This window comes from Microtus oregoni, unplaced genomic scaffold (assembly GCF_018167655.1).
Source record: "Microtus oregoni isolate MIOR12 unplaced genomic scaffold, Mior012 000008F_ref0000371, whole genome shotgun sequence".
In the NCBI taxonomy this organism is placed as follows: Eukaryota; Metazoa; Chordata; class Mammalia; order Rodentia; family Cricetidae; genus Microtus; species Microtus oregoni.
The window spans coordinates 28,362,715-28,387,271 of record NW_024543067.1 but is presented as its reverse complement, the minus strand read 5'-3'; the positions used below and the strand labels follow the sequence as shown (position 1 = coordinate 28,387,271).

The following is a 24,557-nucleotide window of genomic DNA, read 5'->3' as shown; positions in this document are numbered from 1 at the left end:
AGAGTTGGTACCAATGGTGAAGTCCCAGGAGCTGGTGCAGGTGTTGGTGTTGTCTGGAGAGCACTTTGTAAGTTGGTCTTGGCCCAGACAGCAAGAGTGACCTACAAAATATGCTTGAAACTGGCTGGGGTTAAAATAGGCTCTGTAAACTGTTTGTTTTTTACCAGACCTGATTTTTTGGTACAGTAGCAGAACTTTTCCAGGAACCTGTAGGTATCTGGAAGAGAACTGGAACAGATTTACACCTTGGTGTCATAGCAACAGGCTACTGCTTTAGGTTAAAAGGTATGAACATTTTAAAAGACAATTAAAGGGAATTGGGAACTCTGGATTTTTAAGATACACCTAAGACTTGTTGATCCTGAACTATGAAAACTGTTTAAAAAAAAGAATAAAAAAAGAATAAAAAGAAAAGAACAGAAAAGAAAAAAAGCACATCTGTCTGTATTTTAGCAGGAAATTTAACAAATAAAGTAATGAGCTACCAGTACCTTAAGTCATCAAATGCCATTAGACAGATCTAAGGGAATAAATGAACAAAAAACGAGAAGCTTTTTTAGCTACCCAGGAGATCCCAAATCTCTGTTCAGTCCTTAGAGAACATCAGCCTAGAAGCAGTGCTTGCCATTAGCTGCTGAGTACAAGTGGCCCTAAGATTTTCCTGGGGGGTAGGGAGATTTAGTCTACCTGTCTCGGCAGGATGAGAAGATCGATTTCCTGGATGACTAAACCCAAAGGCAAGCCTGGAGGTAGAAGATCTTTTGTAACCATACATCTTCTTGAGGAGCTCTAGGATGCTGCAAGAGCTGGCATGTCTCTGTATTAGAAGCTCTTTTGTTAAATGCCACACTCTCAGATCTGTAAAGACACTTGAGAATTGGATATCATAACCTGTTATTTTAAACCGGGCATATAAGTTAAATCTAGACATGTATTTTATCCAATTAGTTACAGTATACCAATGCTAGTAAATGTAAGGAGATTAAAAGGAAATTTTTATTAAGTCAAAGAATACTAGCACATGTGGGTACTCTTACCCAAGATGGCATAGAGATCAAATGGAGGTTACCCACATGTCTGTGTGTTTTTTTTTTTTCAGAGCTGTTTTAATCTTGAGTTATCTTAAAATGAGCACACATGCACACAGAAACATGAATCCACATACTTACACAGACTTACTGTGGCCACATTATCCTAACAGACAGACAAATAAAACATTTTAGAAACCTGTGTCAGCTGACAAATGTAAAATCCCAGCGTAGTTAGGTGGCGGCAGAAGCCAGAGGAGTGGAAAGACAGGGGGAAGCAGATCCATTTTAGAGCATCTCAGAGTGAGACAAACAGCTAGAGAAGCAGGAAGGGGGAGCAGCAAAAAGGAGCAGGGATGGAGAAGCAGGGAGGGGAGCATGGAAGAGGGTTTGGAAGCAAGCATTTAGAAACCATGGACTTTTTGATCCTTGTTTATTTTACATTAGATGTTAGTCCCAATTTAAATTTAAAATGATTTTTGTAAGGGCATTTGAGTAATCAGCTTGGAATTGCAAGAACCCATTAGAAGCCCGTGTCTATTGGGACTCAAACATGTTGCAATGCGTCCATTGGACAGTGCTCTTGAGTCAAAGTGGGGTTACATGAGAAATGAGTGGCAGACATCTCAATTCTCATCTCAGCTAAGCCCACCTAGCTGCATGGGTCAGGCTTCCAGTATGGCCATGACTTCATCTGAAAGCCCGAAAATTGACAAAAATAAAGATGAGCAAATGCCCCCCCCCCCCCCGGAGACCCTTCCAAGTCACATACTCCAAAAGGGGAACTCACTGAGTCAAAGCCAATCTTACCCTGGTGGACAGTGTGCAAGAAGGGCGTTTTTCCAGCATGCAGCGCTGGGCCCGGGGGAAAATCAGACCCCCTTGGTGGAAAACCTCCATAATGTTAGGAATATTTCTTAAGACGAGCCTCTCCACCAATGCAAATAGTTCCAATCAGACCAAATTAGACCTAATAAAAGATGCCCACATTTAATGCAGCACTCCTGGGTGGTGGAGAAAGCATGGCAAGAAACAGACTGCAGGGGAGACCACATAAAACCCGGAGACCATGTGCTTGTCTTTTGGGTGGCAGCCTAAATAGCCTGTGGGAGTGGTCCACCATTTGGTGGGCTCTTTTTGAGCCTCCCTTGGGGAGGGGTCACTGTTTGGCAGGCTTTTCCGGAGGTGGAGTCCAGACCAAGGCAACACCCAGAAGGAGGGGCTTCCAAAGATGGATGCCGGGGTATTACAGGGACTAGCTTTAGGAATGTAATGGGCTTTCAGCAAGGGGGAAGAGAAAGGATAAAAGAGCAAAACCTGTCTGCAATGTTTGCTATGCTTGGACCTGTGTTTGCCATGACTGTACCTGACAGAGCCCCTTCAAAGTGTTTTTCCAAATTCTTCCTTCCTGATTTCAGTGGGGGTTTAATTCTTAAGTGCTAAAAATTCATTTAACAAAGGTATCTTTGTTGAAATAGGAGGGTGTCTAAGTTCCTAAGCATTAGACTGTAAATTCATGTCAGAAAGCTCTCTGAATACAGAATGTTGCAATATAATATACTAAACTTAGAAACTAAACACATGACTTGAAGCAGATCACTGTACAATTATTAATTAGTATTACAAACTTGAGATACATTTATCTTCAAAGCAATTTAATGCAAATTAGAGCAAATGATTAACGAACAACATAATTATACCCAGCTTGTGACCTACCAAAGATAGGACATGACACGTGTTAAAGCCAAGGAAAGACATAAATAAGTTAACCCACACCATCCTCAAAGTTCAGCAAAATAGCAAAAAATCATCAGCTGGCCCCTGCCTGTCTTCAGTTTAAAATTTTAGGTTTACAAGTGAGTACTCAAAGAGCTTGTGAAGTGCTCTTCAGTGCTCCTCAGCGCTCCGCAGTGCTCCTGACTCTGGGGTTGAGGCAAATGCTGCCTGCTGAGGGCATCCGAATTTGCAGAGGTGATATTGAGAGTGTGAAAATAGGAGCCACACAACCAGGCTACTGTTGGGGACACCAACACCTCTCCACCTTCCTTCACATGGTCTGAGCATCGACCCTTTAATAACAGTATAGTTTCTAATAAGCCCTCCACTGTGCATGCCTGTGCTGGCTCAGTTTATTCTCTCAGCTAAGGGAAGGCTTCAGGTCGGCCCTCGGGATGTCCTTGCATGTGAATGTTGTCTCCCCACAAACCTCATTTCTCCGTCCTTCTAATATGCTGAATATTATGGCATATAAGATAACTTAAAACTAATCATCAGTTGTTCTGAGCATTAAGAAAGACAGAGACTCAAACTCAGCATGGGAAATTTGTTTTATAGGCTGCATGGAGTGCTCTAACTGCCTTCATGCACAATCCTGTCACTCTCTGTCTCCATCTCAGCGTTCTGAGCTCTCCAGAAGAGAAGGCCCCCCAGTGCATGTTCCCACACCTATGTCTCTCTCTGTAACCTCCTCCGTCAATAAGTATGGCCTCTGTACATAAGGCAAGAAAATGAATCTGCTCAAAATTATATATATACTATAAGTATGTACTTTTAACATATATACATATATATTATTGAAAAATATAGAGCCTTTCTTTAAATAAATTAATTAAAAAGAATTTCAAGTTCTATGGAAAAAATCTTTCTGCTGAGGATAATTAATATTTTCTGGTTACTTTTCTGAACCTGACTACAGTGGATTCAATGAAAATTTAAACTCAGGATTTGAGTTTGGAAAATAGTTTGACAATATGTTTTATTGAAGGTGTCAGTCCATGGAAGGAGGTTTTCCTAAACCTTTTAAATATATTTAGTGTGTGTGTGTGTGTGTGTGTGTGTGTGTGTGTGTGTGTGTACGCATACACCAGAGCGCATGCACTCACCGTGGTTGTTCTCCCAGTTCAGAGGATAACTTATTCTCCCATTCCGTCAGCTCTTGGTTTAACTTTGCCACTCATTCCACTCCTTATTCCCGTGCTATTTCTGTCAACAACTGTTACAGGGCTGTTGTGCCTGGCCACTCAGGCTACAGTCTGGTGAGAATTCTGCTCCCGCAGACACCGGCCCTATCACTGTTGCTATAGGTAGCTTTAACTAACTCTCTACTGTTCTAAACATGAATAAGACTCAAGATTAAAAGGCTTGAGTGAAAACCTGTGAGCTCAGAGAGGCTGAGTAGAGTCTAGCTGACCCTTTCTTCTTGCTAGCAACAAGAAGACTCCACTTCTGTCAAACCTCCACTTCTGTGAAGCCTCAAAAAACTGTGCCACGCCATACCCCACCCTACTACTTCCTTTGTCTCTCTATCTCTCCCTGCCCTCTGATGCTTTGATTACTTTCTGTCAAATAGTTGCTAACTCAGCCTCCTGACCCAAGGTTAATTTTATGTAGTTAATGCAAATGCTAACTCGGGGTTCACAGTGTGATCAAATAACCCCCATCACATTACTCTGGGATTTAACTCAGGTTGCCAGGCTTAGCAGAAATCTCTCTGCACACTGACTGTCCTTCTGTCCCACCTACTGAGTGTCCTCCTGCTCCACCCTCTCTTTTATAGTTACTATTTTGGTACTGAGACTTTCAATGAGATTTCCTGCCATCCAGTATCCTGACTAGAGAGCATCACTAAACTTTTCAAAAAGATGGCTGTCTCCTTTGCAGTGATGATGGTCACATTTCCAAAAGATGTAACTGCAGATGATATAATTTCCGATGTTCAAACCCTGAGAGAACAAAATCGTCAATGTCTGAATTTCTTCATAATTACAGTATGAAAAATAAAAACACTGAATGTCAAACGCCTGATGCCAAGCTCTCACAAATTTTAATCTCCACAAAAAAAGCAGTGTGAGGATGTTGACAATTGAAATCTAAGGAAGTGATCTAATAGACACAAAGTCATGATGAAAATGACAGTTTTAAAATGATCAGTTTGTCTTCTCTGATACTGTCCAGGTTGAGGAGGTTACAAGACCTTTAAATGAATGAAAGTCACGTTTGCCTGATGATACTTACACAGTTGCTGACTTGTGTCCAGGAAAGATGGACAGACAGGTGACGGGACTAGGGCTCTGTCCCCTGTTCTTTCATGCAGATTTGTTCCTGTACACAGGTGCCTGCTGTTTTTATTTCCATCTGCCCTTCAGCAGAGAGATCCTGCTCAGAGTTCAAATTAATAGGGACCCTCATACATATTTTGTGTTTCTATTCCAATGGACAAAATGAAATTGAGTTTGTTTGATTGTCTGTTGTCTGTGGGAGGACCTATGCTTAGAAGAAGTAAACTAAACCACTGTGTGTCCATGGACCACTTGACCAAGAGAGTCAGCTAACTTTTAAGGGCTCCTTAACTAACTGCCTGTATTTTATATGTTGGATTTATTTATTTATTTATTTACTTTTCTTTCCCATTTTTGTTTGTTTGGTTTTTTTATAATTTTATTTATTTATTTATTATGTGTACAGCATTCCTTCCATGTGTGCCCGCAAGCCAGAAGGGGGAGCCAGGTCTCATTATAGATGGCTGTGAGCCACCGTGTGGTTGGTGGGAATTGAACTCAGGAAGAGCAGTCAGTGCTCTTAACCACTGAGCCATCTCTCCAGCTCCCTGTTTGTTTGTTTTTTTAAATCTTAAGAGTAGTTCCCACACGGGAGCACCGGACAGAAATCTCAAGGTCCAAATCAGGAGCAGAAGGAGACGGAGCACGAGCAAGGAACTCAGGACCACGAGGGGTGCACCCACACACTAAGACAATGGGGATGTTCTATTGGGATCTCACCAAGGCCAGCTGGCCTAGGTCTGAAAAAGCATGGGATAAATCCGGACTAGCTGAACATAGCGGACAATGAGGAATACTGAGAATTCAAGAACAATTGCAGTGGGTTTTTGATCCTACTGCACGTACTGGCTTTGTGGGAGCCTAGGCAGTTTGAAGGCTCACCTTACGAGACCTGGATAGAGGTGGGCAGTCCTTGGGCTTCCCACAGGTCAGGGAACCCTGATTGCTCTTCGAGCAGATGAGGGGGGGGGGGGACTTGATCGGGGGAGGGGGAGGGAAATGGGAAGCGGTTGTGGGGACGAGGCAGAAATCCTTAATAAATAAATAAATTAAAAAAAATAATAATAATAAAAAAAATAAAAAAAAGAGTAGTTCCATTTGTAAATTTTGGTCTTTAAAACTTTTTATTACAAACTATTATTATTATCAATATCTATATAAATATGGTGCTCTCTCTTAATCTTGTGTGTGTGTGCCCATGTATGATGTATGTGTTCAGGGGTACCATTGGCACATGTGAAGATCAGAGGACAACTTAGTGGAATCAATTCTCTCCTACTTCAACTTGGGTTCGAGGATGACAATCAGGCTTCAAGGATTTCCTGGCATGGATTTTAGCATTTTCTTTTTAAAGGGTTGTCTTCTATACATTAATCTAGCTTCATTGGAGGTAGGAACTCCAGACAGGCTTCAGAAAGTCATTTTTGTTCTTGCCTTTATTTACAAATTTGACCCCGAATATGAAATATGAATTGCTCAAACTTTGATGATCTGTACCACTTACAAAAAAGGACGTTCTCAACATATGGAGAGATATCATATTTGTGCATTGTCCATGATGAAAGAAGACATCTCGGGATATCTGAGCTCTTTGGGAAATATATATATATATATATATATATATATATATATATATATATATCAGAGACCTGGACAGGATTTAGGTTGAAGCCTCAAACACAGTTTGTCTACCACAGTGTTTCAAGCAACCATATGTATAAGTGTGAACACAGTGACATGCATTTATATAATTTTATTTTTAACCTAGTATGAATGAGTTAATTTGTTTGTATTATATTCAAGAAATTGTCACAAACACAACAGACTATATACGCTTACAAAAATATATGTGTTACTACTCTTCTATTGTGTAAAATAGTCTAGATAATGTTGCATTCTAGTTTTGTGTTTATAAATTTTAACTACTATAAAAAATCCAAGATACGTCTTCTAATTAATTTTATATTTTTTCCCATAATTTGTGGCATTTTATCTATTCAAATAGTTTAGATTTTAAGGATTTTGATATTTTTGTATTTTAAAACTGTTGAGGGTGTTTCAGTTGTGTCTTTGGGGATCATAGTGTGAACACTGTCTGTTATACGGTATAGAAAGAATTTATACAGACAAAGAACTGAAGGTCACTTTGGACTCCTTCTGTGATCGTATTCTACTTGACCAAGAAGAAAAGTTTACCTAGTGAGAAAGAGCAAGAGAAAAATGGGTTCATCAGTAGTTATTTTAGTTTCACCCAAAGATCTGATGTAAAATTCTTGAGTTGTTGGACTTCTCTATGCCTACCCAGTGACTACCTAAGTATACATGTTAATAAATTCTTTGGGAGATCTGATTCAGGTGATCCAACATAACTGTAATAGAGTGGAACACATATCTCTGGTAGACACTATTACCCTCCCTTGGAAGCAAAATAAATCACAGTAAGCAATACCATGCTTCCGCCAGGCTATGTCTCCTTCACTGAATTATGTGTGGAAGCAAATATACAAATAAATCAGTCTGTAGCATTGAAAGGATTAGGGGAAATATTCTCTAGGCATAGCGTTTCTCTGAATAGAAGACTGTTCAGCAACGTATGTCACGGTAAAACTAGAAAGGAAAGTTGGTGGTCTGTAAAATTTTAATTGAATGAAGAGAAAGGATTTGAGAATTAGTAAAGTTTCTGGGTTATTGGTGCCTCAGATTTATGAAAATAAGAAGAGAATTCCAAGTCTGTTTCATTGATATGTTATATTAAAAATGGCTTGAATTTCAGCTGTCTGCAAGATTAAGGAGGAGAAAAACCACTTCCTTGTAAACTGACAATTTAAAGACTCCACAGCAAAGTAGGTAACCTTCCTCAGTGGACAAAGGGAAGCTTATAATTTCTGCTTGTCCTCAATGGCTTATAATCTTTGGGTTACCTGCAAAAACAATAACAATCACAATAACAAAGAGAAAAGCCTTTTCTTTGGTCTCTAAGATAGGATAAACTGCATACAGCTCAGAATCTCAGTGGGAAAATGGCATTTAAGTAGCTGAATGTAAGATATTAAGTTTCTCTGCACATTGAGGAGGAGAATTAAGTTGTCAAATACTAGATTCATTTCTTTTCTTTATGGAACTGTACATTCTGTCTTGTGCATTCTTAAAATGAGTACAGTCATAGATCAAATATTGCACATGCATACAGAGGAATTGTAAAATACTTGTGTATGTAAATGAGGTGAGGGAAGGAGTGCCTAACACTGCAGCTGGCAGCCAGACACTTGGTGGCCTGCTAACGGCAGTCACAAACTCCTAAATTACTCCAAAATGTTTTTAAGTTATCACAAAACAATGATTGTTGAGATATGTTCTTTTCAAAATCTAAAATTCACTTTTCTGCGCATAAAGTTAATTGAGGCAAAATAAGTATCTTGGTCCTGATGACTCTGTGCTGTTTTCAGTGGTGGTAAGTACCCAATGTTTATGTTTTTAAAAGAGTAGTAAGTCTTTGTTTTTGATTTGTACCTATGTGCAGATTTTGAATTTAGCACTTTGTGGGTCTATTTCATTTTTCCATTCTCTTTGGTTTAACCTGTGTTCTTCCTTGTTGGTATTCATGCAAGAGTGAAGGTAGGGCCACCACAGTTCTTGCCTCAAGCCTGATGAAGTGGATCATCAAGTGCTGTTGACTGACAGATGGGTGCTTCTTACCTTAGAGTTAGACAAGGATCACGAGATAGCAGCCTAATTCTTCAACAAGCTGAGTAGGAAAATCAAGACCTGTCCCCATTTAATCGCCTGGAACAGTCTGTTCCTTCTGCACTAAACTAGAAAAGAATCTTCCTAGTAACTTTTCCCTTCTTTTTGCAGTGAATTTCCTTATTGAATATCAGGGAGAGAACTTTTCAGAGAAATTTCAGTGGATTGGTTTGCTCTTTCTCTTCAATGTCCCCAAATTAACACTTTTGATGTGCTGTTTGCATATTGAAATTAATTTTAAAACATAAGATATCAAAGAAAGGTGTTGGTAAGGGAGGATATGCTGGGGGTCCCATGGAGTTGGGGGTAAGAGTATGGGGGGTAGATATGTTTAAGATACATTACATATCATGCATGAAATTTTCAAATATTAATATATATTCAAACGTGTGCCATATGTATGTATATATTTTCCCTGAACCTCACAGTTTTTTCTACTATCATGCCTTGTATAATTCAGTATGCTTGTATTATCTAGCACTGGTTTATCTTTCCAAACTGAAACTCGGGCACGAAGCCTCTGCTTGTTGGATCTGAGCACCAGCACTGTTATTCAGTCTCCGAGCAGCTCCACATTTGAATCAATAAAAGGCTGAGAGGTCTTGACAAGCTATATTTTTTCTGATATTGATCTTGATGACCAAGCTGGTGCCCTAGAGTCTAACCATTGATTTTAAAGGGGAGGCCTGTCAGATTGGAGGCCAATTTTATGCTATTAAACAGATTGGGTCTTGTAATTAAAGAAAATGTCAGCCTGTCATATTTTACAAGAGGGCCATGGGGATATTTTCACGCAATTTTCAAACAAATTAGAAAGCATTTAGACCTGCTGGAGCCAAACAGGCCAGAACCAGTGTAGGCTTCACAGAAACCAAATCAATATTCAAGTGGAATGTCATTCACTGGCTCTCTGTTTTCCCAAGACTCAGTGATTTAAGGAATAATTTATGATTCCTAGCTTTAATAACATGCACGGCTGCATCAACTTAAAATGCATCAAAGTCTTCTGAAAGAAATCAACATTCAAATGAAAACCTAATTTGCTATCAAGATAAAGGAGAACAGTGAAGGCACTCTTCCTCTGCAGGCGTTGTCTTCTGTTTCTGTTTAGAACCAACCATAAATCCAAATATCTAACTCAATCAGAACTACATATTTCCTTTATTCTTCTACAATTTCAGAATGGCTCATAGCAACATGCAACTAAAGGATTGTTGAACAGCTCACATTAAAGTAGACGAAGCAGAGAAACAACTCGACATTTTATTTTCTCATTGTAGATAGAATACCAGTGTTCTCCACTGGTAAGGATGTTGTTGTTAAAATCTCAAAGTAAAAGAAAAAGGTGCAAAAATATAAATAAACTCTCCTTAGTAGGGATGTATTGAGAACTTCTTACAAACTGCATGGTGCACAGTTTTAGTCTGATAAAGTAAAATTTTAAGTTCCAAAATCTTGTAAGACCTTGGGTAGACCTTATTTCTTTTTATTTCTTATTTCTTTGGTAATCGAAGTCTGAGCCTAACTGTACGACAATTAATGATAATCAACCATGATATTATAGAAATAGAAAACAAAAAAGTACCACAAGAAAAGGAAGTCAAGAACGCAATTATCTTCTGCAGAGTGAATGGAAGTAACAACAGAGAAAACATCCATTCATCATCTCTTTGAGTATTGATTTTGCTCTGAGTATGCCCTTCTGCACTCTGTGTTTCTCCTGAGAGGACGCGACCACTCTGCATGAGCTCATTGCTCCACGTTACTCCCATGTGCATCTTCATTTCCAGCCCAGATTTGCAAATTTGGTATTGAGTTGTCCTCAGTTTCACAAATGTCTTTGGCGACATTGGGCTTGATTTTAAACACACCAATGATTTGTTAATCTAGCCACGTATAAAACTTTCCCATTCTAAAGTACAGATATGCTTTTGAAGGCATAACAATTAATTGTTAGAAAACTCCATCATCCATCAGCTATCTAGATTTTTCTTTCCTTATTGTTAGTGGGGGATAAAATGAAAGTCTTTTAGAGTAAGGCACATTCATTTATGCATCTTTGTATTAACTATTATATCACTTTTGTCAGTCACATTCTCTTATTTCTTTAAATGCATAGAGGTGGGGCAGGCGGCGGAATGCAGCCCAGCCGCTCCTTACTATGGAGTGTAATTATTTAGGGGCATAAGCTAGCCGTGCGGAGCTGGGCGGAAACGCAGCCCGCCGCAGCTCCTCATAAGCTAGTCAGGCGGCTGGGAGCTGGGGCGGCAGGGAAGCGGCCCGCCGCTCCTATTTCAACAATGCTGAATATTGTAAATCATAAATACAATGCATTGAGATTCCAGATTCTGTGTCATAACTAAAATGTTGTGTTTTTTCCTGGTTCACATCAATTCCTCCAGAGGTTTGTCAAGTGGACCACCACATAGGTTTTGGCTTACTCTTCAAGCATAGTTCGTAGTCTTCCATCAGGGTCCTTACTCCACTCTACATTTCTTCTCTAGGTTCTAGTAAAGAACTGGACAGCCAGTAGTGGTTCTCCAGACTGTAGACTCGAGTTCTTCGAGGGCTCTCTATATCTTGTGCATGCTGCCGTAGGAACATCTGTAGTTCTCCTGTGTGCTTGTGCAGTCCTAAAACTGGCCAAGACTCTAATATTTAACTATCTGGAACACAGCAGACAGGAGTAGCCATGCTTTGTTAACCCTGGCATGCCTGTCAATCACAGTTGGTATGCCAGTTTCTTTGTATCAATACAGTTGCTTCCTGTTTCAATGCTGTCTACTTACACCAAGTCCCAGAAAATATCCTAAAAAACAGAGATCAAATTGGTTTTTGTATTTCATATTTTGAGGGTGTTGGATAAGTGACTGTTAGTAATGAAACTCTAAATTATTCTCAAAATTCTTTAAATATTTGCAGTTTAATACATGAGTTACTCTTGTAAAGTCGTAAAACAAATCGCACACAGGTATGTATGAAGGATCTAATTTTGCCAACTGTAGGCAGTTATTTTATATATTAACAAACAGTCGCTGTATGTAATACCATTTGTAAATAATGAGAAATTAGCTATGAATTTACACATTTTTCTCAAAATCTTTGTTCTGGGTTTCAGGCAAAAAGAACATAATGTCGGATTCAATTATATAAAAAGTCAATAAATGCAAAGTAATCTATAATAGATTCTAAGTTACTTAGTGAGGCTATACAGGAAATAATTAAAAAGACATAAGGTGAAATTTTCATAGAGTATTAGTTGAAGTGATTATTTCATGGTTATATAAATACAACTTTCAAATTATATTCAAAATAGTTCAAATCTGCGCAAGTTGATTAGTGTTAATTATACTTCAGATGTATGCCTGCATACATATGTGTATTTACTAAATGTATCTAGAGGAAGACACTGCTGCTGATTAATAATTAACAGAAGAATCATAAGGCAACATAGTAATTACCTAAACCAATTTGGCAATGTGTGCCATAATAATTATAATTTCTCAATTGTTCAGATATCAACCCCCAAGAAAATGTCATGAATGATAAATCAGCTTCCAATGAGAGCTGCTGCATCATGGGCAGAATCTGTTATTTCTATGTTCCAGGTTCTGATTAGAAGGGACAAGCCAGCCCTTCCCAAACTGAGGCCCCTTTTCTTCTCCTCTCTTGTCGTTAGCCCTGGGTAGGGATGGTCAACAGAGGGAAAGACAAGATCATGGGGAAGTACCCCTCTTCAGAACTACACCCAGGTTGCCATGTCTAACCTCAGCTGGGTGATTTTGATGTTGAGGAGAGAGAAGATGAAGATTTGTGTGTAGGTCCAGCTGTAGAGAACACTATTCAAAATCTTTTAAAAGTTGATAAGAATAGATATCCAATAAGACATTCTAAATGCCTAGTCATAGAATTAATTATAATTCATGTCAATTGCTACACTGGAAATTGTTCATAATATATCTGACATATATAGATTATTTATTTATATTGTGGTATATTGTATACAGATATATTCTAAATAACTGTACATTAAGATGAGTTTTAAATATATATATATACTGTAATTACCATATCAATTAAAAAATCTAATATTTTCATAACTTTAAAGGCAGGTATAACAAGATAGCCCACAGCTGTCCAATATAATGCAGGTAATTATGTCTGGCTTTGAACTGATAGAAATAGAATAGCAAAATATGAGGTATTGCATGAGACAATTTTTTTAAACACTTTTAAGAATTTTGAGATTTATGAATTTAGTTGGATATTTCCATAGTCTCTACTTCTGATTTGTATAAATATATTACAACTTACATGGTCATTCTCTGTGGAACTATGACAGTCATTTCTCTGCATATATTAAGATAAAGATAGACCTGTTTTCTTCTTGTGTTTCTAATTATATAACAAGTCGATTAGGCTTAAGTAGCAAATACAATTAGCATTGTTCTCATTGGGTCATGATATATCATGTATCTGAACAGTGAGCCTGCTAAACATTGTAATTTTATATCCATATAAAGGAAGCTCCATTCTCTAATTGTATTTAGTTTTCCTATAATGTCATTATCACATCCTTATTCTAGGGATGCACTGTTAACATAAAATGGTTAATAGAGAGAAACAACTTAGCATCATCTAGATACTGAGGAGCAAGTGCACCTCCATCCCAGACCAACTCTGTAAGGCTTTTCAAATAGACCATGGTGTGGTTCTCACCTGAACTTCCTGCTCATAGGTTGAGGAAACACAGAATTATAAGATTTCATGAATAAATAGTTGCTTCTATATGCCTTCATGTTTAAAAGAATATCCTCAATTACATTAGTTTTTGTTTTGTTGTTTTGTTTTTTTCTCAAGGTGACTAAAGAACTCCTAACATAAATATTTTCTGGCCATTTTTAGGCCTAAGACTGCCCTTGGGCACTTGTTCTTTAAATGCAAAACACTCTCATTTGGGTTTTTCCAAGAAGAATAAATATAACTTAGTGTTGGGTTTAGGGTTTGTTTTCAAGTATTTAGTAAATATAGAGCTTTATAAAATATCTTATGAGTTTCACATAATAGTATTGTGATATTAAGAAAATTAGATGTTTTCCTTTGTGCTGTCATTATATTTAACATAATATTCTATAGACCAAGAAGTAGAGGCCCATGATTCCAGCACTGGGGAAGAAGAGGCAAGAGGAACCTGGGTGCAATGCAAGGCCCCTTCTCAAGAACATCCAGGGATATAACTGAAACTCAGAGAAAGTTTGCCGTCAGAGTGTCCACAAGACCCTGGAATCAATCTTAGCAACAAGATAAGTTGAGCAACTGCTTCTCCACACAGGCCTGAGAACAGGGAGAGGTCTCTGTTTGAGAAGGGCTGGCTTGTCTACTAACTAGAACCTGGGTCAGAGACACAGTAGATCCTGTCTACAATGGCACAGCTTTCATCAGAAGCTCATTGGTTTATAATGCATTGTGCTGTCTCAGGAGGTGATATCTGAGCAATTGAGAAATTATAGTTATTGTAGTATGCATTGTCAAATTGGTTTAGATAATTATGTTGCCATATGATTCTTCTGTTAATTATTAATGAGAAGCAACATCTTTATCAAGATATATACAGTAGTAAATATATTAGACATAGAATTAATAATCAAATTTCTCAGGTTTAAGCTATTTTGAACATAATTTGGAGGTTGTATCTATACATCCATGAAATAAAGACCTCAATTTATAGTCCACATATATAAATAATACCAATACCTACCACTTTGTGATAGTTCCAAAAACTGCAAAGAATGATTGAGAAATATTGTTTTTTATCTTTTATGTGCCTGAACATATTTCCTAGGCTTATTAGCAATACATAAATATAATTTGCCAAATTCTCTGTAGGTCTTCTCAATGCTTAAAGTATGTCTACAGATAGCACAGCACATGGCTGGTGAATAATATTATATTTTAACCAGGAGTAAAATGTCAAATGTCTGACAGTTCATGCTTTAATTGACTACTCTTCACAAGTGAAATATGTTATATGAAATGCAGTAAATAAATCTCAGTGAAATTTAAAGACATGCCTTATATCATTCCTACAAATAAAAATCAGAATTGCAATTGGATATTATATAACGGTAGCATACATACTTTCTCAAAAATTGCAATGGAGTGACATTCTAAAAGGAAAAATTCACTGCAGAGCACCAAGATTAAAGACATCATGCCTTATTTTGAAAAAATCATGCAACTACTTACTTGTGTGTTTTGTATGTGTTATAAATAGCTTAGATATCCTCTTTTGCAAAAAGTGAGTTTGTTTATTTATGCATTTGCTTATTGACTTTTTATACATTGTGAGGCTATGAACAACCATATGTCAGAGGATAACCTGTAAGATTTGGTTCTCTCCTTTCACCATGTGAAAGCCTGTTGAGCCGTCTCACCAACCTTATATTGTTTGAGGTTAATTCCCGTTAGTGTTAGAAATCAAAGCACTGTGTTCTTTGTAAACTTCTTGTAAACATAGTAGTGTATTACTTCATTATGAGCCACAGGAAATAATACCTTGCCTACATGAGATACAGACATCTATGTCATCCAGAAGTTACCTTCTGTCTTGCTTGGTGGTACAGGGCTTTAATCCCAGAACTCTGGATTAGAGATAGGTGAACTCTGTGAATGTGAGGCCAGCATGTTCTAGAAGAGGTTCTAGGATAGCCAGCTTCTATGACAACCAGAGCTACATAATAGAGAGAGCCTGTCTCAAAACAAACAAACAGACAACACACCAAGTCCTGTCATGTAGCTGTACATTTTATGCCAGGCACAGATATCATGCCCTTTCATTGTATCTATCCTGTTTTGGATTGCTGTAAGATACATACTATGAGATCCTTAGCATATTAAACAAGATTAAATGGATTTTCGATGAATATTACAGACTGGTCTACTCACAAACTCGATGGTAAATAGTGGAAATGGAATTCAGAGCAATTATTTTATCGGATTTACAGAGCAACAAAATGAGAGTCAGAACCATGGAGGTATGATGTCTTCTGTTAAAAAGGTGGAAGTGAGACTGTAATAAAAGTGGTCACTCTTCTAGGAGGCCACACAAAAGATGGTCTTCGTGGAAGGGGCTCAGAAGGAATCAGTTTAGAGCCCAGAGGGGTCTGAGGTGCGAGTACTCAGCTTCAGACATAAACCCCTGGCTACAGGGAAATGAAAAAGGTCTCCAGCGCTTTTTGTCCCCCGCCACGCTTATGTTTCAAAGAAAATAAATTAATAGTTAGAAGTCAAATTTGAACTAAATAATCTTCAGCAACCATAGGTGAAGCCAAGGTCTAAGTCAGTAGCAGAAACAGATTACGAGTAAATGTGCGCATCATTACCACCATTCTCAGGGGAGTGCCTGAGAATTCCACATGCGTCTTCGTGCCCCTTGTCATCAAGATACTTTTATTAACTTTTCACTCAAATCGTAAATTTTAAGATCAACATACCAACTCACTAATTTATTCTAGCTTCAGAACTTCCACAAAAGCTCAAATGGGCAAAGAGGGGTTAGCATGGAAACCACTTTCTTTTCAGGAAAAAGAGGTTCTCAAATGCTCATGTTCAAAGTTTGGCACTGTGGACTTGTAGATGGGAGGTTACAAAGAGGTTGCATTCCAGCACAAGTCTAGTGGGAGAGGGAGGGCAGGAGTAGGGTATTGGGAGTCACTGCCGCCTTCTTGTTTGAGAAAACTGCCACATTGAACTCAGAATTGGAGGCAGAAAAGGGTAAAATTGGGTCCTAATTCTGAGTCAGAAGCGCAGAAATAATAACTGTTGGACAAATCAGCAGACAATTCAAAGGACAAAGTGAGGCAAAATAAAGCTTTTGTGTTTTGTTTTGTGTGGTTTTGCTTCTAACATAGAGTATATGAAGAGGGCACAGGAAAGTACATACATACATATATGGAGAATATCTACAATATGGAATTTATAATTTTAGATTTGTAACTATACATAATATATAATTATGTATATATGTATGTATATATATCATATGATTTAACTTTATTTAAAGTGATTTCAAGAAAACAGTATATATTTTATAACAATGCACTCAAAGAGAAAACATACAGTGAATATATTTAAATGTGACTATCATCTTCCTTTCATTCTTCCTAATTGTTACATAATGGGGCAGCTTTCTTTTGGCATTTCCTCCTTTGGTTCTTTTGATGATGACCCTTCCTTGGTTCCTTCTTCCACCACCAGTCCCTCACACACACACACATACACACACACACACACATACACACACATACACACACATACACACACACACACACATACACACACACACACATACACACACACACATACACACACACACACATACACACACACACACATACACACACACACACACACACACACACACACACACACACACACTTGCACCCTCCATGTCCCATAGTCTCTTGTCACTTACATGGCCTCGATATTCTCAGATTCCCCAGTACTTCTTCTTTCCCCTTCCTATGTTCCTTTTCTAGTTTCCTGACTGATTCCTACCATTATAACTACCTAATTTCTTTTCATTATAAGGCTTCTTGTAATGTTAGTAATAATTTTTGCTAATACAGTGCACATTGTAAAAAGTATATTATCTTGGGTATCTTAGAGAAAGGTGTGTGTGTGTGTTTGTGTGTTTGTTTGTATCTGTGTGTGTCCATTTGTCTGTGGGTCTGTGTTAGTGTGAACCCGAATAATGAATTTGTAAAGTAAACCCCTGATATCTATTATTTTAACTGCATATTAAAGCATATTTTAGCAGTGTTAGGGTTAGTTCCTGATGGTGGCCAATATTCTGAAAGAAAAAAAATTGTCAAAGTTTTGCTTCAAGGCCGCTGACTGCCTTCTAGAGATGTTGACAAACTGATTAGTAAACCACCTTCTGAGATAAAAGCTGATGACTTCTGCAGATCACGAAGCCATTGATGCTGTCAGGCAGCTTGCCAATAATCAAACCTCTGTTGCCCCATCCTCAAGAAAGACATCAACCACACTCCTTTTAACCCGTATGGCCAGGGCCAAATTCATACCAGGGGTCTGGAAAACAGAGAGATAATGAAGTCATCTTCACATTTTTCTGAAGTGTTCTTGCATTTCTTAGATTGGAAGAATTTCTTAAATATGATATTTTTGATATATGCTGAAGTTTTTAAATGTAACATATAGAGTTAAAAATGCATAGTTATGTACATCTGCATTTGGAAATTTTCAAATATATTCCAGTTCCTGAGGAAAGATAATTCTGCAGGAGGAGATTAGAAAATTAATTTTAATTCAAATGATTTCCTCCCACATGTATATCTTTATGAATTACAGAAATCTAAATCATAACAGCCAAAGAAGTCCAATTAGTCTCCACATTTCAAAGTTCCTCTTTTTACCCAACTCAAGAAGGACCGATTTATCCTATGATATGAGGCAAATCCCCCAGTCCAGTTAGGAGCAATTGGAGAGGATGGTGACAGCAGCAACCCAGCTCCCAGAAGCCTCGAAACAAACGACTCTCTGCCCTGGCATGCTTCCAGGCCGCTGGCCCACTTTCCGCAAGTGTTAGCTCATTACCAGTACCCGCCTGCCATTTCTGCCTGGACACCCAAGTGCTCACAGCCTTGGTGCCTGTGGGGAGAAGGCAGGAAACACCTTTGCCAGCCCTGATGCCTGCACAGACTTGCACTCTGCAGAGAACAAAGTCTGAGAAAACCTCACTGCAACCTGCTTCCTCTCTTGTAAAGGGATTTGCTGGACTGCAAGGCAGGTTTGTTCTGTGATATTGGATTTATGGAGAAAAAATGTTTTGTTTTGTTTCTTGTTATTTGTTTTTTTTCCCAGACAGAAGTTACATGTGGTAAACGGTGACACACAGTAGTAACAGGGATGGTCTAGAAGTTCATGGTATTGTGAATAAAATGTTTCAACAACATGTTCATTCTTGGCTTAGGTATCCACTGTGTGTAGCCTTCTGACCTTCCTCACTGAGGATGCCAAGAAGGATTATAGGAGAAAATTCCACTTATCTTGAAGTTAAATAGAATTTGTAACTAATAGTGACAGACCTACCAGTGTGACTGTCACTAATGGCAACACCCTGGGTCACCAGGCAATGAACAAGTTCAGAAGAAAGTATAAATGTGTGTGAAAGGATTCAAGATAACAAGGGCCGAAGAGCCTGGAGAAAGGTTTATTTTTAGAACTCTGCTGGTTTGGTTCAGGTTTATTCTTGTGTCCGTGTTTCTAACATAAGAACACGCTGCAATAGCCACTATCTGAAGAAGAGAAAGCCATTCATTCTACATGAGCCACCTTGTACAGCTATTTTGTTTGTTTTTGCACATACTAAACTTTATGGCATGCTGTTTGTATTGCTATGATTTGTATGTCAGAAATGCGATTTTTGTTTATTTGGTTGTTTGGCTGTTTGTTTGTTTGGTTTGTTGGTTGGTTGGTTGGTTGGTTGGTGTACCCCTGAGTCAGTCTCTTGCTCAGTAGTCCTTGCTGGCCTGGAATTCGCCATGTAGACCAGGCTGGACTCAAACTTATGGCAATCCTCCTGTTTCTGCCTACAGAGTGCTGGGATTTCAGACATGCACCACTAAACACCAACATAACAATGACATTTATTAAGTGTAGTTTATCTTTGTAATTTGATAGTTGGGAAATATTCCATGACAATTGGCTTACTATAAGAATTTTTTTCTGTGAATGGTTTAACCGCCACTACTTTGTAGCAGATGTGAAGACCTTGTCCAAACCTAATTTCGGATCCTATGACATTTTTCCTCTGTGCATTGTTTATAAAAGCACCATATCTTTATTTCAATTGCTGGCTAAGTGGTGAATGTGTAATGGTACAAGCCAACAAGTCTGAAAACCCTGATCCCCTTATCCCACGTGGTCAAAGGAGAGAACTGACTACTGCAAGCTGTCCTCTGATGTCACACACATACATCCTGATGTGTGTATCCCCCATTAAATAATAGAAATAACTCTATAAAGTAATAATAATAAAGCCCAAGTCTAAAGCTTTGCATCTGTTGATAATTCAAGCATTCTAGTATACAAGAGGCTTAAACAGTTTAAAAGCCCACAGAGCTGAAAAATATTTCAGATAAGTATCCTATTAGTAACTATTAATATACCAGAAGAAAATGGGACATAAAGATGTCTATATGCATGATCAAGTTGTCATGGGCTTTAGTGCCTGTTCTCTTGAGGTGTTGCTGAAGACTGGAGTTAAAGGGACTGTGGGACTTCATACAGACTCTGTGACAAGAGTCCTAAGAGACAACTTGCCAGTCTTGGTTACTTCTTCTTGCACCACCCTCTGAAAGCCAACCAAGCTATCCGAGGATTTATCTTCAGCCTTTATGTTAAAACTTACATCAAAATAAAACTGTCACCTGAGGAAAACATAAATCTCTGTATTAAATATGATGTTATCACATCATACGAACCTCTAAAACTATTGAAAATTGCTATTTTATTTTTATAATTAACTCTCCTTTGGGTAATTTTAGGAGACAGACACATCACCCAAGATGTCCTTAGGGAAGTCTGCAGATTTTTCCATTTCATTGCTAATGAGCCGTTTTCACCTGACTTCTGTTCCCATCATTCCCCACTGAAGAACCAGCTGTCAATTTCCACAGTTGAGCAGGCAGGTTTGGTACCAAACAGGTGTCAGCAGGATGGGAAACAAATCATACGAGTCGAGGTAGTTAATCTGGAATTGCGATGCTCCACCTGGTGTCATTAAAGACTTACTGCATATCAGAGATGGTTAACCAGGGCTAATCAACACTTAAGGCTGTGAATATCCTTGGGAAAAAAAGAAGAGAACACTTGACATAAGTTGGATGTCTGAACAGTCCTGCGCTCAGTGTACAATCCATGGTGCCCATTCATAAATGGTGGATGATAGGGCCTGCTTCTACAGAGGAAGGAAGTGAATGGGGCTATTCCAGACTATAGCACAGACACTGCAATGCTCTCGGTGTGATAGTCCCTCTGAAGCAAACACTCCTTACCTACTGAGTCATAGTGGGTTCTGCTTACCTGACTTCATAGAGCTGGATGTGCTTTGCGAGCTGTGGTCACTTAACAGAAATCTGAAAATGGTATTATAATTAGCATTGCTTTCAAGGGTCATTTTAATTATTTTTAATGCAGCAGACATTCATGAACATGTGACTTAGTTCATCTCTCTGTATGTAACTATGGACCATATATATTTTGATTTGGTTTTTTTTTCTCTTTAGAATTTGTTTTTGAAGACTGTCTTCTTTGGTGACACGGTAGTAGGCTGGGGGGTGTCCTGTGATGTCATAGCACCTGACAGGACCACTTTTACGGAACTCATCACACAGTGTTAGAACTGGCTGCAGGTTCTAGTATCTCACCGAGTCACTAAGTCATAAAATGATTATTCCCTGTGTTCTTGCCTTCTTTAGTCCTCAGGCTTCAGTACATAGCATAGAACATAATGGAGATTCAAGAAATATATTAAAATGGATTTGCTTCATGAGTACACATAAATAAAAGTTCATATAAGGAAGAGTAGGAACCCCTCCTCCTGTTCTCTGATTGGCTGTCATTCTGGATGCAGTGTGACAGATTCAATGGCAAGCGTGAAAATGCCCTTCTAGAGCACAGTAGTGATGGGAATGGAGTAGGAACAGATCTGAGGTCGACAGAGGTTCAGTCAGTACAATTTGGACAATAAGTGAAGAGAGGAAGAATGAGAAGCCTGAGGGGGCTGTCAGATCTGCGCTTCACAGTTGTGGGAAGACAGTGGGCTCATCCACACGGTGAAGAAGCAGAACAGCAAGAGGAGCTGAGGACTGTGACTGTTGTCTTCCAGAAGGGTCAGGGAAGGCAGAGTACCTGCTTCCTAACTACAGTTAGCTGTTTTTATTTTGGAGAACACGCAAGGAAAATTGTATCAATCTGGAATCTTTAATGTTTTGTGGAGGTTCTGCACTGTCTAGGAAAAAAAATGAAGAATTCAAGAAGGCAGGTCTCAAGAATGTACTAAGATACTAAGATACCAAGTGGGTGGGAGGGATGGGGGGGGCAAGTGGATCGGTAAGTGTGTAACATAGCCATGAGGAATGAACCAATTCTGAGTATAAAAATGAAGGCAGCCTGCAGGCAGTGATGGTGCACACCCTTAATCCCAGAGGCAGGTGGATCTCTGTGAGTTAGAGACCAGCCTGGTCTACAAGAGCTAGTTCCAGGATAGGCTCTAAAGCTACACAGAGAAACCTTGTGGCAAAAAGCAAAACAAAACAAGCAAACAAAACATAACAAAACAACAAAAACAAAAAATGAAACCAGCCTGAAAATTGTCCACTGTGGAACATGGTTATGTTTTATGTAAATAAAGTTGTGTAGCGTGTGCAACAGTAAGAAAACATTATGGTCCACTGAAGTCTTGTGTCCACTGAAGGCTCTCGGACCTGTGATTTTTCTGAGTGTGACATGGAAGTGTTTCTAGATAAGCTTAATATGCTAATCAGTTGAATGAATAAAGTAGGCCTCTTTCATAGAGGTGCGCCATAGCTGACCAGTGGAAAGCAGGAAGTCTGAAAACAACATAAGGGCTGACTATCTGCTGAGTGAGGTATGGCTTCCTCCTGGAAGACAGCCATGAAATTGGAGTGTGTTTCCTCATTGCCTTAAACCAACAGCTGTCATGAAAGCCCTACCTGTGTCTCTGGGCTGCTGCTATTTGGGTTCAAACTAGCATATCAGTTCCCCATGACTGTTGATTACAGACCTCAAAACACTCTAAATGGTCTATCAAAAACATATTATATAAACAAAAACCATTTCATTAAATGGAGAATTCTACTAAAGCATGAACTTTGCTTAAATTACATAAAATAGATACACCCTCAAACAAGTAAATTCCCACTAGGTCACTTAAGAACCAAGGACATAATGGTTCAGATAGCTGTAAATGGCTTATTAGATTTAAAAACCCTTACATAAAACATCAAATAAAATTTCACAAATACTTGGGATAGCATAAAATATAAAGTATCTCTTAAAAACTAAGGAATTGAGAAAATGCTGATATAAAGTGATGTGGCGAATGGCTCCTTAACTATTGTAATCATGTAAGAAAGGTCAGCCCAGATAAAAGCCTGCAGCATCATTTGTGTCTATGAGTAAATATTGAGATTCCAAGTATCATTAAACAGAGCCGTTGCTTACAACACTTAATAAAAATAATGGGCTCGGGTTAAAAGAAAACATTGCAGAGGAGTCTTTCTTATTCACATTCCCAACACTTTCTTAACAGGTATCTTTGGAGGATTGCTATTTAATGCCACTCAAGTCCTGCAGTGCCTCGTTTCTGTGTGATTACCACAAAAGGGTTACTTTACAGAGACTGCCGCCTTTTGAGGAGTGTGATTTGGACCCTGATTCAGAAAACAGGTACAGCTGTTATTTTCTCTCTGAAACATTTTTGTTGGAAATGAAAAAAATAAAAGTGTTGACTGGAAACCCAGAACAGAATAGCCATGTGTCCTTTCAGCTTTGACTCAAAACCCAGCGTAGAAAAGCTCATGTAATTTCAGCTGCTCCTCACTCCTGGTACTGTCTCAGGAAGCTGAGCATTGACGCCAGTCGAGGGGGTGCTTTGTGATTGCAGTAAAAACACTTTGAGTAAAAGTAAGCACTAGGATATTACAGAAATACTGCAGTCAAAAACACAGCGCTTTCATTTTGGTTTTTGGTTCGCATGAGCATGGCAGGCAGAAAAGGGTAGCCCCAGAGAGCTGGCCACAGTCAGGAGAATAATGTGTAGCCTAGAATCATGCGCTCTTCTCAGTCATTGTCTGACTTTCTGGCAGGTGCATTTTGTACTTGTTGGTTGTTTATGTAGAAGATAATGATTACGGTAAGTGAGCAAGAGGTGACAGACAGGGAGTGGTATCCTCACCAAGCATATGAGCCAGGCATCTCCTGTACAAGGATGCGGTTGTGCTGTTTGTTCAAGAGCACTGCATTGTTTCCGTGTCACCCAATAACACATGTTACTAGATATTAACTAGACTTGTTTACTGTAAAATTATTCATTGGGAAACTTAGTAATTGTCCTTAAAGTAGGAATCTTACACTATTTAAAATATATGAATAAACACATGTCTAATACCCATGACTAAGTAGGCACCAATAGACAATTTCAAACCAAATTTATTGGAATGCTCTGTGTCAATAATTGAATGATGATTATATATTTTTAAGTAATCAGTATAAAAATTTTAAATGTAATTAAGAATGAATTATTGTATTATTGTTTTTAAAACAGGCATCATTTCAAACTAATTTAAAGGTTTCAATTCTCTAAATATTAAATTGATCAAAATACTAGAGATTCTCTCCCCAGTCTATCCTGTGGGTTGAGAGTTTTACAGGCAGACTATGAGTGAGGAGGTGACAACACTGGGAAGAGTCTGTAGGACAGTGCAGGGTGACCTGTGATCCAGGCAGTTAGCCCTCATCTTACAGACACATGCAGATTCTCAAGGGTTTATATTTCTTGAAGTTTTCATGGATTATGTTAAACTATAACAGTTCTTCTGTTGATTAAAGATCCTTACTAGATGAGGTATCCATCAATTAAATCTGCCAAGTAAAGCAACCATGACTTTTATCATTAAAA

General features: G+C 38.5%; 1 protein-coding gene across 2 annotated transcripts in view; it reads left to right on the top strand.

Moving 5' to 3' along the window:
• Positions 1–24,557, top strand: part of Cntn5 (contactin 5) — a 1,138,775-nt gene that overhangs the window by 245,841 nt on the left and 868,377 nt on the right. For both annotated transcript variants that reach the window (XM_041657731.1, XM_041657730.1), the window contains one exon: positions 23,190–23,326. The gene's annotated coding sequence lies outside the window, so the exon portion shown is untranslated. The remainder of the gene's footprint in view (positions 1–23,189; positions 23,327–24,557) is intronic.